Source organism: Podarcis vaucheri, assembly GCF_965113315.1.
Source record: "Podarcis vaucheri genome assembly, chromosome: 11".
In the NCBI taxonomy this organism is placed as follows: domain Eukaryota; kingdom Metazoa; phylum Chordata; class Lepidosauria; order Squamata; family Lacertidae; genus Podarcis; species Podarcis vaucheri.
Window position 1 is genome coordinate 64,726,650 of NC_138749.1, and position 16,937 is coordinate 64,743,586.

Here is a 16,937-nt window from a genome sequence, read left to right on the forward strand (position 1 = left end):
CATTGAGAAAGTTTTTCAATTTGGATTTTTATTTTATTTATTTTTAATGTTGTAGATTCTTCTTGCAATAATGCATTTTAGATTCTCTGGGACATTAGAATGGAGAATCTGAAATGAAATGATTTAAAATGGAATTGAATAAATTGAGGTTTTTTATGTGCTGGGGGGCCAGTAATGGTTAAATTAACGATTAAAAGGGGTCTTTGCTCTACTCTTTTCAGCTACAATCTGTGAGAAGGGACATTAAACTTATCCTGGAATGTGTAATATATAATAATTTTATTTGGTTTCTGCAATGCTGAAGTTTTCAATTTCTTTCAGATTATTGAAAGGAATTAATTTAGGGAAAATCCCTTTTCAGTGTTTGTTTCAGTAACTTGCTAAATTGGCTCACTACTATAAGGTATATTAAGTCAAAATTAAATCATGTTTAGCCAAAAGGCAAAAAAGAGTTCCCTGGTCTTGCTGTTCTTGCAGTTTCAAGAAAAAATTACACCAGTAGACAATTACAGTTGTCAAACATTAAAAAGTCAATGAAGTAGTTCATACCATCCTTGTATATTTTGATGCTTCAGCTGTTTTACCTTGTATACTTCTTGGGAAACATGTTGTTTGAAAATTAATATGAAGAAATGAATATGAAGAAGTTTTGAGAACCTTCATTTACAACAGATACCAAGTTAGCCCACTAAGTTTACTGATGAGTTTTAGTATTCACCTATATACATCAGCAGTTTTGAATTGATTAATTAATTCACATCAAAGGTCAATTTTTAATCATAGTCCTGTGAAAAGTATCACATTAAGGATGACTTGAACAATCAGTTTACATGGTCCACATCCTAGCTTAGCTTTGTTGGAAGTAAGTGGCACTGAATTCATTGTAACCCAATTCCGTATGTGTTAACTTGGAAATAAGCCATGCTGAGTTAAACAGGACTGTAGGGATAATCGCGGAGTGGGCAGTGGGGTCCGGAGGGAGCACGCTCCCCACCAGCAGGCAGTCACAGTCTGCCTGCACGCGTGACCCTGGGGTGCGTAGCATACTCCCCCCCCCCAGACAAGCCACAGCTGTTTGTACATCGTTCCCTCTGTCTGACCTTTTGTGGTCTCAGCAGTCTGCTGTGTCCTGTCTGTAACCTTTGTCTCGGAGACCTTTTGTCTCCTTCGTCATACACTGTGCAAGGGGGAAATGACGCGGTGGAAACAGGTGCCAAAATAACTTTGTACCACCCCACTATCTTGGGACTGGAAGATGTGTAAAGGTCACAGCCCCAAATGTATCCGCCTGGGTTTGCATATTTGTGTCAATAAAAGGAGGCTCCACAGGGCTGGCTGGCAGCTTGCATGCAGCTCACCTGTGCGCAGCTCACATGATGATCAACACCTGTCTTGTTCCTTCACTTCACAGGACTTAGTTTTAAGGAGCCTAAAGGTTAGATTTTCATCATTGGGTATATTTTGAATATTAAAGTTATACAAAGTTTAATTTCATTATATGCAAATTCTTGTTAACTTTAATGAATAATAGTAGAACACAGGACAATTTTATTCTACAATTGAATGGAATAACTATTTCCTTCAGCTCTCTAACAATGAAAGCTCCATTGTTACCTTGAAGACTAAGAAAATAGGGAAATAAAGAGAAAATTAGAAGGGAGGAATTGATGGATTCTTGGTTTGTTGCCGTTAGACTAAATTTTGAGGGAAGAAAGCAGATCCATATTGTTTATTAACTGCAGTCTTGTGGGAAATCATGTGAGTGTTTTTACTGTTGACATTTTAAAAGTATCAGTATAAAACAATGCATTCCTTCTGAATGCACCTTATATTTGGTGCTCATTTTCAGCTGGAAAAATAATGTGGGATTCTTGCTTTCATTTTTCAGCAGTCATAATTCAGGCATTCAGTTAGTTCTTCTAATATGGTACTAGGGTGCAGTCCAATTCCCACTTACCTGCCAGTGGGGCTTTGCGCAGCAGTGGAGCCTGACCACTCCTGGCAGCCACGATGGAAGGTGTCGGGGGGGGGGTTATCACCCTGATCTCTGTACCACCTCCAGGCTAGTGTAGCAGTTGGGCCCGGATCAGCACTGGATTTAGAGTGGTGCAAGAGGTTTTTAGTTTAGCAGTTGACCTTTTTCACCTTTTTGTCCTGGAGGATCAACAGGCAGTAGGGTGGAGTGCTTAAACCAGGGGTTGGCAAACTATGGTCTGCAGGCCAGATCCAGCCCAATTGCCCTCTGGATCTGGCCTGTGAACGGTTCTGTAATCACCGTTTGGATCGGCACGATTGCCTCCCCCCAAAAAAATTTTTGGGGGCTGCCATTTTTCACAATTTCCCCCACGAACTACATCTCCCAGCATGCTCCGAGGTTGCTCAGACTTCTGCAACGCTGTCCAAACCGAAGCCTTAGCAACCTCAGGCCTCCCCTCCATTAGCCAGTTTGACATGAGCCAGTGGCCACTGGCGCCCCTTCCTGAGACTCGCTGCTCCAATTGGGACGAGGCACAGGGCAGGGCGCCCTTTTGATGTCTAGCTCCAAGAAGGGAGGAGGAGAAACGAAGGGGGGAGAAGAAGCGGGAGTAGAGAGCCTGCGAGGAGGGAGGAGGGGGCAGGAGGAGGAGGACTCTTCTGTGCTGCTCGGCAGTGGCACATTAGCAGCACGGTCATGGACACCCCGGGGTAGGGGCCCTTCCTGGTGGGGTGGCTGTGGCCCCTACGCACAAGCTGAGACCCAGCGCCAGCAGGGCGCCCCTCCCCAGCCCAGCCCACTCCATCTGAATGCAGTGAGTGGAGGGATCTCAGCCGCCCTGTCTCTGAGGGAGGGAGGGAGGGAGGGAGGGAAGGAAGGTGTAGGCGTGTGCGCACGGCCCAGCCCACCACAAGTTCTGAGGGACAGTGAACCAGCCCCCCGCATAAAAAGTTCCCGGCCCCTGGCTTAAACCATTAAAAACTGCTGGAAGAGATTTTCAAGTCAAATGCACTGGATAAACTAATACACACATGTATTAGTATTCATGAGAAGAGAAGACTCCTTGGAAAAGACCCTGATGTTGGGAAAGATGGGGGGCACAAGGAGAAGGGGACGACAGAGGACGAGATGGCTGGACAGTGTTCTCAAAGCTACTAACATGAGTTTGACCAAACTGCGGGAGGCAGTGGAAGACAGGAGCGCCTGGTGTGCTCTGGTCCAGGGGGTCACGAAGAGTTGGACACGACTAAACGACTAAACAACAACAAAACTAATAAATATATGATTTTTAAAAACTAATGGGGGGAAATTAAGAAAGAAAACAAGCTGTTTATACTGCATGGAAAGGCAGATATAGATGTAAACTCCCTGGTGCAGTTGCAGAGGCTCTAATGGTACTGCCATTTACAAATCATTTTTTCTATTACAAAATGTCTCAGATCTATCCACACACCTGATTAAGCAGCAGCTGTTCTGATTTTTTTGCGCTGTGTTCCAGCAGATGTATCCAGCCTATTCTTACAGCCATACTCAGTTTGCAAACATATAGAACATAAACCTGTAGGAGGGTAATAATGATAACTACTAAACCATTATATCAAAGCTCTGGAGGCAAGCTGGCTAGAATTTCACGTTTGCTGTCATATTAGAAAGCTAGTAAGTATCAGCCATGTGAATAACAGGAAAAAATGTACATTTGTGCTTCAAACAATGGCACTTTGTCAAAAATCCAGTGTTAGAAACAGTTGCTTTGGACAAAGCTGCCATTTGTGGCATGTTTCCCTTGGGCAATGTGGTCATGATAGCAGAGAAGCTGATAAATCTGCCTCCCCACTCTTCTTTCTTCCAAAGCTGTTTCCTCCATTCCTGAAATGTTTCCCAGTCTGTCCATCTATTTTTTTATTTAGTCAGTGTGAAGGGATGATGAGCTGCTTGTGCGTAAAATCGTAGTCCCTCAGAGTCTGTGCAAGTCCACAAACCTCTGTCTGTGACGGAGCCCCTCAGACATGTCTGCTCTAGTCACTTGCAGATTCCGACAGTGGTTGCTTTCGGAATCGCTTCCAGCATAAAAGCTCCTTAACGGAAACACGTCTTCTGGACTCGCGGCGTGACAGTTTCCGGCGAGGAGTGGGTCTCCCTATGGGAGGTCCAGAAACCTCCCCACTGTTCTCGCTGGATGTGTCCCTGAGCCCTCCCTCTTGCTCGCTTTCCCTCAGAGACCCACCTCTCCCCCTGCTGGTTCCTGCTTCAGCTGCTGAGTCTCTCCCAGCCTCCGTGAGCCCTTCCACCACCTGTCCCTCCGATGGCAGTTCCCTGACAGTCAGCATTAAGGTTTATACCCAGACCTTCAGGCTCATTATCAGGGTGACTTAAAATAAACTATTAACATACTGTAACATTAACAACTTAACTTAACACTAAAACCAGCAAATGTATAAAAATAAAATGAGTAAAATGGACCAACAAAACTTTTAAAGCATTGGATTTCTGTTTGTGTGTGCACCTGTTTATGAATTCACTCTCATGGATTTCATGGAGGGGATGAACTCCAGCTCAGTGGCAGAGCAGTGCAGGATTCAGTCCCTGACAGATTTAAAATAAATGTGGAGTGTGGTCTGGACCCTTGGATGGGTTTATATCTAAGCAATAATTTCTGCTTTTCACAGAATCATAGAGCTGGAACGGACCACAAGAGTCATCCAAGTCCAGCCCCTGCAATGCAGGAATATTTCTGCCCAAAGTGGGGTTTAAACCCGTGACCCTGAGATTAAGAGCCTCATGCTCTACCAAGGGACAGGTTTTATTTTCTATGTGATATTTGTATTAATATTTCTAAATTCTAGAAAAGCATATAATAGAAACAAATTTATCTAGGCTGGTTATTTCCATTTACAGGATCTCAGACTGTTATGTACTGAAGTTCTCACCCTGGGCCAGCAGGGGGATACTGTAGATAGTTCAGGTCCACATATGCAAATAAGGGATCGAAAGTGACGTTCAGTGATTGGATAGTTACAGAAAGTTGTTACAGTTACATTGTACTGGAGCTCTATATAAACAGGCTGAATAAACCCTTCAATTCAGTTCTGTTCTGGCCTGTGAATAAACAAGAGCTGTTTGAAGAATCGCTGTGTTGTCTGATATGTTCACCCACAATTTAACACTGGTGGCGAGGATGGGATCGATGGACATCAGAGCACAGCCAGATGCAGCCACCCTCTGAGCTGAGCTGAATCACTGAGCTGAAACACTGACCGAAATCAAGGAGCAGAACCAATTCAGAGCTGACCGTTCTGGCTAGAGCACTGTGTTCCATCCATCGCCTCCACATCAGCATCGGAACCATGGCTTCACTTGTGCCTCTACCACCGTTTGCTCCAGCCTCTGAATCATGGGACTCCTACCTCGCTCGGTTTGACTGCTACCTCCAAGCCAATGAGCTGACAGCAGTATCAAAGGAACGGAAGCGGGGCCTATTTCTCAGCCTCTGTGGGCCTGAGGTGTTTGAGACGGCCCAAGCATTGGTTGCGCCTGCAGTCCAGGCAACACCATGGGACATGATCCAAGAGAAGCTCCGCAACCACTACGCGCCAAAGCCGTCCAAGATCGCTGCCCGCCATGCGTTTTACCACCGGAACCAGGCAGAGGGGGAGTGAATTAGCAACTACACTGCTGCCCTCCGACAGGCTGCAATGCACTGCGAGTTCAGAGACTTAGACGATGCCCTAGAATCATAGAATCATAGAGTTGGAAGAGACCACAAGGGCCATCGAGTCCAACCCCCTGCCAAGCAGGAAACACCATCAGAGCACTCCTGACATATGGTTGTCAAGCCTCTGCTTAAAGACCTCCAAAGTAGGAGACTCCACCACACTCCTTGGCAGCAAATTCCACTGTCAAACAGCTCTTACTGTCAGGAAGTTCTTCCTAATGTTTAGGTGGAATCTTCTTTCTTGTAGTTTGGATCCATTGCTCCGTGTCCGCTTCTCTGGAGCAGCAGAAAACAACCTTTCTCCCTCCTCTATATGACATCCTTTTATATATTTGAACATAGCTATCATATCAGCCCTTAACCTCCTCTTCTCCAGGCTAAACATGCCCAGCTCCCTTAGCCGTTCCTCATAAGGCATCGTTTCCAGGCCTTTGACCATTTTGGTTGCCCTCCTCTGGACACGTTCCAGTTTGTCAGTGTCCTTCTTGAACTGTGGTGCCCAGAACTGGACACAGTACTCCAGGTGAGGTCTGACGTCCTGATGTCCTTGTGTCCGACAACGGACCACAGTTCACGTCAGGCACTTTTGAGCGGTCTCTTTTGGGACTGGGCATCCGCCATGCCCTAATGGCACTATTTCATCCATCCAGCAACAGGCAAGCAGAGAGAATGGTGCGCTCGACAAAAGAGGCACTGGCGCGCCTGGACCGGGGAGACTGGCACGAGCGGGTCGCCAAATACGTGTTTGTGCAACACATCACCCCTCATGTGGCCACAGGGCGGAGTCCCGCTGAACTGCTTATGGGCCGCCGCCTCAGGTCACCGCTCGACCGGCTGCACCCAGATGCCAACACGCCACGGTGATTTGTTCCTGGAATCCAGGTCTTTGCCTGGAACTTTGTGGGGGACATTGCTTGGGTGCCAGCCACAGTAGTGGGAGTCACTGGACCTCGCTCGTACCAGGTGGCACTCGAAGATGGACGCTTGTGGTGCCGGCACATAGACCAGCTTAGGCGCAGGGTTGGGGACTTGGACACTACCATGGTGCCCCCAACTGCGCTCGTGGCTCCGGAACAGACACTTACAGATGGTGAGGCTCCACCTACACCTCTCTCACAAACTGCCGGCGTGGAGCCAAACCAAGCTGCTTCAGAGGGTCTGGCAGACATACCACAGACTCAGACCACTGCCGTGCCTGACATTCCGCCAACTCCACTTGCGGAGGTTCCACCCCCAGCAGCGGATCCAGGGGACTTGGTTTCAACGCCACCTAGGGTCGCACCACAGCCTCAGCAAGAATTGTGTGGCCCCCTGGACTTGGCTACCAGTCCCCGGCGGTCTGGCAGAGTTTCCAAGCGCCCAACTTATTTAAAGGACTATGTTGTTGGACATGTATCACTGTTGGTCTAAGTATGTGAAATCTAACCGATATGCTTTTGTGCCTAATTGAACCATTAGGTGTAGTGCTGTAGATAAGGAAACCATTATGATTGTAACGAACGCCTTATCTCAGTGGGGAGGGGTGTTATGTACTGAAGTTCTCTCCCTGGGCCAGCAGGGGGATACTGTAGATAGTTATGCAAATGAAGGATCTAAAGTGACGTTCAGTGATTGGATAGTTTGTATGCAAATGAAGGATCGAAAGTGACGTTCAGTGATTGGATAGTTTTAGAAAGTTGCAACAGTTACATTGTTCTGGAGCTCTATATAAGCAGGCTGACTGAGCTCCTCAGTTCAGTTCTGTTCCAGCTTACAAATAAAGAGCTGCTTTGGAAGAATCGCTGTGTCGTCTGATATGTTTGCCCACAACTTAACAGCCGCAATATTTTCAGAGGCACCAAAAGGGCCTGAAAGGTGCTCCCTAAGAGGAAGAGATTTGGAAGGGATTCTAGGACACAGATCATGGATCATCCTGCAACTATTTGGGGCAGCAAAATGACTTGGGCAGAACTCTAAGATTGTGATAACATGGCAAAAATGGAAGTTCTGGTTCTGTAGGATGCTGAGCAAATTTGGTGACAGTTTATTAATTTAATTATGGATGCATTTTAGAAATTTGAACTCCTAGAAAACTCCAGAAACTTTAGCACCTAATTTCTTCCACAATATTGTTATTTCAGTCTCCCACCATGTATTTTCAGAAGTGTAAGTGCCAAATTTCCCAGTTATTTTGGTTGGCATTTCTATTGAACTTTCCCTCTAGTTCTTCAGGAACTCAACAGCAGTGTGGGCAATATTTTCACCACTTTATTCATATGTTGTCCTTTGGATGCCTTTTAGTGTGAGCTATTAACATTTAGTTGACTGAATTATTTATTTATGTTTGAAAAATGAACATAAATTATGGCTTCATTTAGCAGCATTTAGTCATTTATTTATTTATTTATTTATTTATTTATTTATAAAAAGCTGAATCAAAAACAATTAGCCAGCTAGCAGACCTTGCTGGAAAATGGGTTTGGTGTGCAGCTGTCGTGAGATCCATGTAACTTGGAAATGAGCACCTGTTTTTTCTGTACTAATTGGTGCATATGAAGAACATTTGCATTTAATAGTTGAATGCACATAGGCTAACCATGTAATTACCAATGTAGTAAGCCTATTTTATTTTGAATATCTGGAAGCTTCAGTTTGCGAGGTTACGGAGGGTTAGATCATATATGGTAGTTTCTGTGCCTTGATTTGCTACCAGTTAGTTTCAGGGGTCCTCAGAAGGGAAGAACAGGCAGAAGGGGTTTTGCTTGGGTCTTTGTTGGGCCAGGCCAGGCCCACATGAAGTGTCCTGGGATAATTTGCAGGGGCTCCCTGGCTCCTGAGGTGCAGCCCCCTCCTTTTCCCCATCCCAGCCGCTGTTGTGGGAATATTAGCTACTGGAAAGGAGAGGGAGTGGGACTCCAGTGGGGTTGAGCTGGAGAGGATTTCTAATGCTTACAGGGAAATGGAAGGGCACAGGGGCCTCCCATACTGTAAGTTCCCCTCCTCTTCATTCTGAAAGATTGGCTTTTTAATGCTGTTCCTTTCCCCAGAGGACGCTGGGGGGGAAAGCCTGAGCTTTGCAAATAATTGCTTGAAGGAGCAAGTCCAATTCCAATACACAGCTTGAGATGAGAGGGCTTCATCCTGCTTGTCTTTTGCTGCAGAAGGGTGTGACTTACACATTTACCTCTCCTTGTCATTTCTCTTCCCACCTTCCAGGTCCTTTTCACCATTTTTTATTTTGAAAAATATTTCAAAAGAAACATTTTTATACTGACATTTATATTTGCAACATAAGAAATATCTTTGTTCTCACTTGGCTTTGTAGTTAAGTTATTTATAATGTGTCATGCTGTCTTATATTCAAAGTAATAAAATAGTTAAATATCACATAGACTAAATTTTAGTCATAACTTCCAAAAGAAAACCAAACCAGAGCCTCTTTCTCCTATAAAAGGGGAAAAACTAGGTCACCCGAATCAATTCTCTTGAAGCATGCTGGACACAACTGCAAAGCAAGGTTTTGTTTTGTTTTGTTTTTGTGGTTTTTATACTGTAAACCACCCTGTGATCCTAGAATGAAGGGTGGTATATAAATTTAAATAATTAAATAAATAATACAAAGAACACTGTTTAATTCAGTAGCATCTCTACTACTGTCCAATTGCTTTTTAAAAAAACTCGAGCTGGTAGCTGCTAGATCAGGCATCCCCAACCATCCCCTCCAGATGTTTTGGACTACAATTCCCATCATCCCTGACCACTGGTCCTGTTAGCTAGGGATCATGGGAGTTGTAGGCCAAAACCTTTGGAGGGCCGCAGGTTGGGGATGCCTGTGCTAGATGTATTGGAATTGTTTGTAAGATGTTTTATTGTTTGTTGTTTGCTGGCCTAGGCTCCTTTGGAAGGAAGGGTGAGGTAATAATAAATAAAATAAAATAAAATAAAATAGATTCCTATGCATACAGAAATTTCATCCCCCAAATCATTTTTATTTGATTTTACAAATATGAATTTATAGTTATTTTACATATTTCTCGTATGGCTGTTGTCCAGAATAGTTGGATTTTGGGGCACTCCCACCACACGTGGAGGTATGTGCCTGTGGAGGTGCACCCTCTCCAGTATTTTGGTGAGGTTCCAGGGTGTATTAGCGCTAGTTTCCTTGGTGTTAGGTACCACCTGCAGGTGAGTTTCAGAGTGAGTTCTTTTCTTTTCGTTGATATGGATTTAAAGGGGGGTTTAGACCACATTCTGGTCCATTGAGTGGGGTTAATCTCATAGCCTATGTCATTCTCCCATTGTTTTTTGATTTCGTCTAGGGGGTTTGCGGGATTTTGGAGTAGTATTTTGTATATTGCGGATACCGTCCCTTTACTGTTTCCCTTTGTTGTTAGGAGGAGGTTTTCGAAGGTTGTCAGGGGCCTAGTTGCTGCTGATTTTACTCCCTCTCTCCACCCCCTCTCTTTTTTCTTTTTTCTTTTCTTCTCCCCCTAATGCCTCAACAAATGAAACGGATTTGTAAAAATGTTACATGGGGGGGGGGAATACGAGGCACTACACTTCTGTAAAACAAGAAAATCCTGAATAAAATATATATTATAAAGAGGTCTTACAGAAAAAAAAAACAAAAAACAAATATGAATTTATAACCATACCAAATACACATCCATGTAATGGGATTACTCTGAATCTCGGGATTTCCCCACATCCCGTCCATGGGTCCTATAGTTAACATTTTCAACTGCATATTATTTTGTAATCTATATTTTATGTCTATCCATATTGCCCCTAATATTCTTAAATTTAAAAAAAAAGTCCAGTAGCACCTTAGATACTAACTAACTTTGTTCTGGTTATAAGCTTTCGTGTGCATGCACATTTCTTCAGATACATAATATTTATTACATTACAAGTGGGATTAAAATCCTGCTAATGTTGTCATCTGCTTACAGTGGTCTCCTAAATAAATTGTAAACTTTTCCCATTCTTTCTTCAATTTCTTGTCTTCTCGGTCCCTGAGCTTTCTGGTCAGTTTTGCCACTTCAGCGTAGTCTAGCAGCTTAGCTTGCCATTCCTCTCTGGTAGGGACTCTTTCTTCTTTCCATCTCTGGGCCAGTAGTATCCGTGCTGCTGTTCTCACATACATAAAAAGTCTTTTCTGGTCCTTTGGGATGTTGGTACCTATAACTCCTAATAGAAAAGCTGGTAGGTTTTTTTTTTCAAAGGTTATTTTAAACATTTTTTTCGGTTCATTATAGATCATCTCCCAGAAAGCCTTTATTACCTTACATGACCACCAAATATGATAAAAGGTACCTTCTTTTTCTTTACATTTCCTGCAGTTATTTGTACTTGTTTTATACATTTTTGCTAGTTTACCACTGGTACATCATTTCCATATAGTTTTCTTTCAGCATACAACATGCTGTGAATTTCAAATCCGTTTCCCATAACCTTTCCCCATCTGAAATGTGAATATTATACCCCCAATCCCTGCACACATACAGGAATTTCAAAGCCCAGGTGTACTTCCTTTGGAAAAAAGTTGCTAGACTGTGTAGTGTGTGGCCTCCCCGAAAAGGTCCTTCTGGCTTTTGTTCCTTTCAAGCCACCAGTGGGAGTAGGTGTGCATGTATTCCAGATTGTATCAAAATAAGTCCCTATGATATAAAACCACTTTATCTTGCTGCATCTTTTAAAGTTATTTAAGTAAGCCATATTGAAACAACTATTTGGAGCGCCAGAAAACAAATCTGTGTTGTCATGGATACAAACAGAAGTAGGATTACTTTATAAATTTATTATGAGTCTAACAATTTATTTTTAGTATGTAACTACATTTAAAAAAAGATGTATCTGTTTATTTAAAAGATTTATATACTGTCTTTCAGTAGAGATTGCAGGCTATTATACAAAAATTAAAACAACAATAAATGCATGTTAAGAGAAATGGAAAATAAAAATGCTATCAGAAGTAAGAGAATTTTAAATACTTTTAAGATAGTAAAATAAAAATAAAAATTGTGCCTTCATAAATGAAGTTTTTGCCTGACACTGAAAACACAGTGATGTTCGTGCCAAATATCCTGTCCTGGTGAGGACATTCCATAGCTGTGGGTACAAAAAAAGGGGGGGAAAGCACTTTTACCTGCTGCAGCTAACCTCCAGTTTGAGGGAGATAGTATTTGGAGAATGGCAAAGATTGGTGACTTCAGCATCTAGGCAGGTTAGTGTGGGAGGAGGTGGGTCTTTAAAAGTGAAATGGGGCAGTCAGTGATAAGCAATCCTGTGTAACCAGTATAAACTAATAATTCTGTCGACTGCAATTTGTACTAATGGAAGCTTCTGAACAGTTTTCAGAGATATAAATGCATTTCACTCATACAGGATGTTGAACGAGAGCATGGACAACTGACTAGACTCTCTCTGTCTAGGCGTGGTTGCAGCTGGAAGACCAGCCCAAGCTGGTGAATGGCACTCCTTCCTACGAAGAACATCAGGGCCAGAAACAACAGCTGGATCTGTTTCTTTAGAGGGTGCACATCCAGAATTAGCTGAACACCATCACCCTTAACTAGAGAGCAATCTGCCCACAAACCTCCACCTTCTTGAGATCAAACTTCCATTTAATGGCCCTCATCCAGCTCATTATCAAATCAGACACTTTCAGCATTTCCACAGCCTTACCTGACTCTGATAACAAGGAGAAATAGAGCTGGATGTCATCATATAAAATTTGGATCCTGGCAAATTGGAGGCTCTGTTGGTGTATGGTTTCTGTGTCCAAGAAATAGGCTGGTTGCCTGACCAGTGTTGCACTTTCTCTGAAGGGGCAAGTATGCAATTTGGGCATTCTTCTGGATTCAGCTCTGTCCCTAGAGGCCCAAGTAACCTTCATGACTAGACACGTGAGACTTGCCTGAAAATCTCCTCTAGCAGTTTTTAGTGGTATTAGGCAGCAAGCTTTGGACACCAGAAGTGTTAAGCGCTCGACCCTTCCACCAGTTGATCCTCCGATTCAAATATTCCCTTACCTGTGCATTCCGCTTCTCTTAACAAGTGCGGAGTTGCAAACTCCCATCCTTCTCCCATCCTTACATCTGAACAAACATGCTTAGGATTTTATGGTAAGCTTTAATAAATTTTGTCTGACAAGAAAAGGAAATATCAGTATGTATTCCTTCTGAGTTAGAAAATAGTAGGGCTCTCTCTCTCTCTCTCTCCACACACACACACACACACGAGAATGAACTGCCCTGAGACCTCCAGGTGTAGTGCGGTATATAAATTCAATTAATAATAATAAAATTTTAAATACAGTCAAACCTCTACTTACCACCGCCTCTTCTTACGGTTGTTCCAAGTCGCAACCGTGGCAAACCTGGAAGTAACTGGCGGGTTTGCCACCGTTCGCACATGTGCAGGAGCAGCAATTGCCATTCACGCATGTGCAGAAGCGGCAATCGCTTTTCGCACATGCACAGAAGCGGGCAATCGCCACCTGCACCTGCTCACAGCGGTGTGTCTCCCAGCAACTCGTTTTGACCTCTGGACGGACCTCCGGAACAGATTATGGTTGCAAATAGAGGTTCCACTGTAGATAGCTAGATAGCTAGATATATAGATACAGATATAGATATATAACACCTATTTTATTCTGTTGAAAATAATGTCAGCTATTGTCTTCCACTGGTAATACAGTGGTACCTCTGGTTACGTACTTAATTTGTTCCGGAGCTCCGTTCTTAACCTGAAACTGTTCTTAACCTGAAGCACCACTTTAGCTAATGGGACCTCCTGCTGCTGCTGTGCCACTGCCGCACAATTTCTGTTCTCACCCTGAAGCAAAGTTCTTAACCTGAGGTACTATTTCTGGGTTAGCAGGGTCTGTAACCTGAAGCGTCTGTAACCTGAGGTACCACTGTAATAATAAGTGGCAGTATGGCCGGTCCAGTGCTAGTCACTCACCATGGGACTCACCGTGAAGCTGTAAGTGCCACACTTTTAACATTTGGGGGAAATGGGGGTGGAACTGTGTACCCTTGAGTACCCCCAGAAGAAAGCACTGACAAAAGTATGACATATTATGTACATAAACTTTCAAAAAGCTTTTGACAGAATACTTTGCCAATAATTCCTGACGAGACATAGCAGACATGGAAAAGAGGAGAGATCCTCTTGTGGACCAGTACATATCTGGTTCAGAGAGCCGGAGTAAATAGGTAGGTTTCCTGATGGAGGGAAGTAGAAAGGGAGACCTGTGCTTTTTATCTTGTTCACAAGTGATTTAGAATTAGTGAGCAGTGAAGTTGCCACGTTTGCTCATGATGCCAGTTGTTCAGGGACATTAAAACAAAAAGAGATTGTGAAAAGCTCAATGTGGTTTTGCTAAACTAAGAGAATGGGCAGTAAAACAGCAAATGCAATTCAACATTAGCCAATGTAAAGTAATGCACAAGGTAGCAAAAATTCTTAATATCCTGTAAATGCCCAGGGGGTCTAAACTGCTGGTGACTGCCCAGGATAGCTTGATGAAGATGTTGATCTGGTGTGTGACAGCTGTGAAAAAAGCAATTCTGTGCTGGGGAAATATATAGCTTCCAATATCTGAATATGATTATATAAATCTCTGCTGTGACCAAACTTGGAATACTGTGTTCTCCTCAACTCAAAAGAGATATTGTAGAGCTTTTCAATGAAGATGAATGCTAGAAGATGCAAGACACACAGGAAAAGAACTTCTTCACACAGCACAGAGTCAACTGTGGAATTTGCTACCACAAGAAGTCGTGACGGTCAGCAACTTGGATGGCTTTAAAACAGAATTAAACCCATTCCTGGAGGATGAGGCTCCCCATGGCTACTACCCCTGAGAGCTGTCTTCCAGGTGCTGGGAGTCCCAGGTGGGTAGAGGGCTGCTCTTCTGCTCAGGCCCTGCTTGGGAGGCATCTCGTTGGCACAGAACATGGAACAGGGAGCTGGCTTGGATCAGGTATGAAGAGCATGCCCTGTGGTCTTACGGTTGCATTTTGCTGACAAACTAGGATGCATATCATAGGAAAAACCTATGACAGGAGCAGGGAATATATTGCAAGTCTTTCCTTGGACACCACAACTTCACTACTAAATGATATCCTTCTTCCTCATTCATCCTGATTATTAAAAACAGTTTTAAACAAGTTATAATCACAGAAATAAGGTGGGTCCTAAAAATAATATTAAAATATCGTGTCACAATGCATCTTCAGCATTTGCCCAAAGGTGCCAGGCTCCCCTCGGGGGGGGGGGGGGGCTGGGTCTCAGTAGAAGCTCATTCCATTTCTTTCAGAGGAAAGACAGTTGCTAAAATGTAAATGACAGCAGCAAGTTGTTAATTTTAGCAGAAGATACAGTTTTCATAGCACCAGGATGACTGTCTAGAATCCTTAAGAGTTCTTCCTAGGAAGAATTATAATTAAAGTTGTTATGCCTCCATTTCAATCTGCTGTGCCCAATTTTGCATCCTATTTCACCCTTAATTATTACAGCAACTAAAATTCAATGTCTTCTCTCTTTAAGACTTTGTGATTGTGTTCATCAAAATCATAATCACTCCACTTTAAGGCATAATCTTGTTCTAAATTCCACTTTTCTCTCATACACGCTTTTTCAAAGAAAGATTTATGCTCAGGTAACGAGCTACAGGATGGCTTGAAGAAGAAGAGTTTGGATTTGATATCCCGCCTTTCACTCCCTTTAAGGAGTCTCAAAGCGGCTCACATTCTCCTTTCCCTTCCTCCCCCACAACAAACACTCTGTGGGGTGAGTGGGGCTGAGAGACTTCAAAGAAGTGTGACTGGCCCAAGGTCACCCAGCAGCTGCATGTGGAGGAGCGGGGAAGCGAACCCGGTTCCCCAGATTGCGAGACTACCGCTCTTAACCACTACACCACACTGGCTTCCCTGAGCCCAGTGGGGGGAACCTTTGGCCCTCCAGATGCTGGCCATTGACTAGGCTTTCTGAACAACATCTGGAGGACCAAAGGTTCTCCCCACCAGATTTAGCTTCTGGATCAGAGTAAGTTATGTGAGTAGGGTAATTCATACACAAGTTGGAAAACATTTCATACTGATTACATGTTTGAGTTCTTTAGATCTTTAGGGTTCACAATTTAATGACACATAGGCTATCATTTTTTAGTTTTAAAGAAAGTGTCTATGTTACTCTATTTAAAGAAACACATGATTTTGACTTGATTAGGGAAAGTGTGGCAACTGAAGGCTATTGAATACTAAAATAATGTTGCAGGAGTTTGGGGGGAAATGCAGAGTTTTGAATAATTGTAGTTTATCTGTGTATTTATTTCAAAAACTTTAGCACACTGTCCAAGTTTTCTCACTTTTCCCAGGGTCATTCAGTCATTTTTCTGACCGTGCAAGGAGTAAGAAAATGGCAAGATAACTGGAGGTGCCCTGTCAGGATATTATAGAACTAAAGTATCTACAGAAAGAATCATAACAGATGGTTTTAATAAAATAAAAATAGTATTTCTGACACATTTCAAATTCCACTGCTTTCAAATCCATGATACGAAACCATGTAAATTCCCCTAAGAAGTAACAGCAGCTAGTATGTTTTGAGATATTTATGTGTGTGCATCATTTATGTTTTCTTCCATTTCTTGTAGTTATATATGTGGTCTAATAATAATTAGTGACCAGCAACAATACCCCAGGTACAATTTAAATTTGTTGTTTAAAATAATGTGATTCAAGAGCTCACAAAGCCATGGCTGTATTTGATACTTTTTTTAAGGGCTTATTTCTTTGAAAGCTACTTTGCCCCTCCAGCACTGAAGTGCTCCTCATCTTAAGTCCTGCTGTTTCTGCCTCCTGGTAAGCAGAGAGAGACCACAGGGGGATATCTGCAGCAGAGTCATCCCTAATCTGTTACTTGGGGTATGTTGCTAGTGGTGCAGGATTGGTGCTAGCAGAACCCCATGACTAGTGAGCTAAAAGGTAAAAGCCAATGTTTCAGGTTTGTTTTTAAAATGGCATCTGTGGATGAGTTAAAGCAAAGCATCCCCAGACTTATGCAACCCATTGATCTGTAATGCTTCATGTGGTTTCCTTGGGGGGGGGGGGAATGTACATCTAAATGCATTTTTCATTATGATGGCAGTGTGCCAGGAGACAGCCCCACTCATTTGCTGCTAATAAAGTGTCCATATTATAGCAGGGCAGATATGATTTAAAACCTTCACGTCAGATACAGTAAATCAGAGAGTGAGCA

At 43.1% G+C, this 16,937-nt stretch overlaps 1 protein-coding gene across 4 annotated transcripts in view; it reads left to right on the plus strand.

The window, feature by feature from the left end:
- Window positions 1-16,937, plus strand: part of TRPM3 (transient receptor potential cation channel subfamily M member 3) — a gene marked incomplete at its 5' end in the record, with an annotated part of 445,271 nt that overhangs the window by 147,597 nt on the left and 280,737 nt on the right. The gene's annotated exons all lie outside the window — the stretch shown is intronic.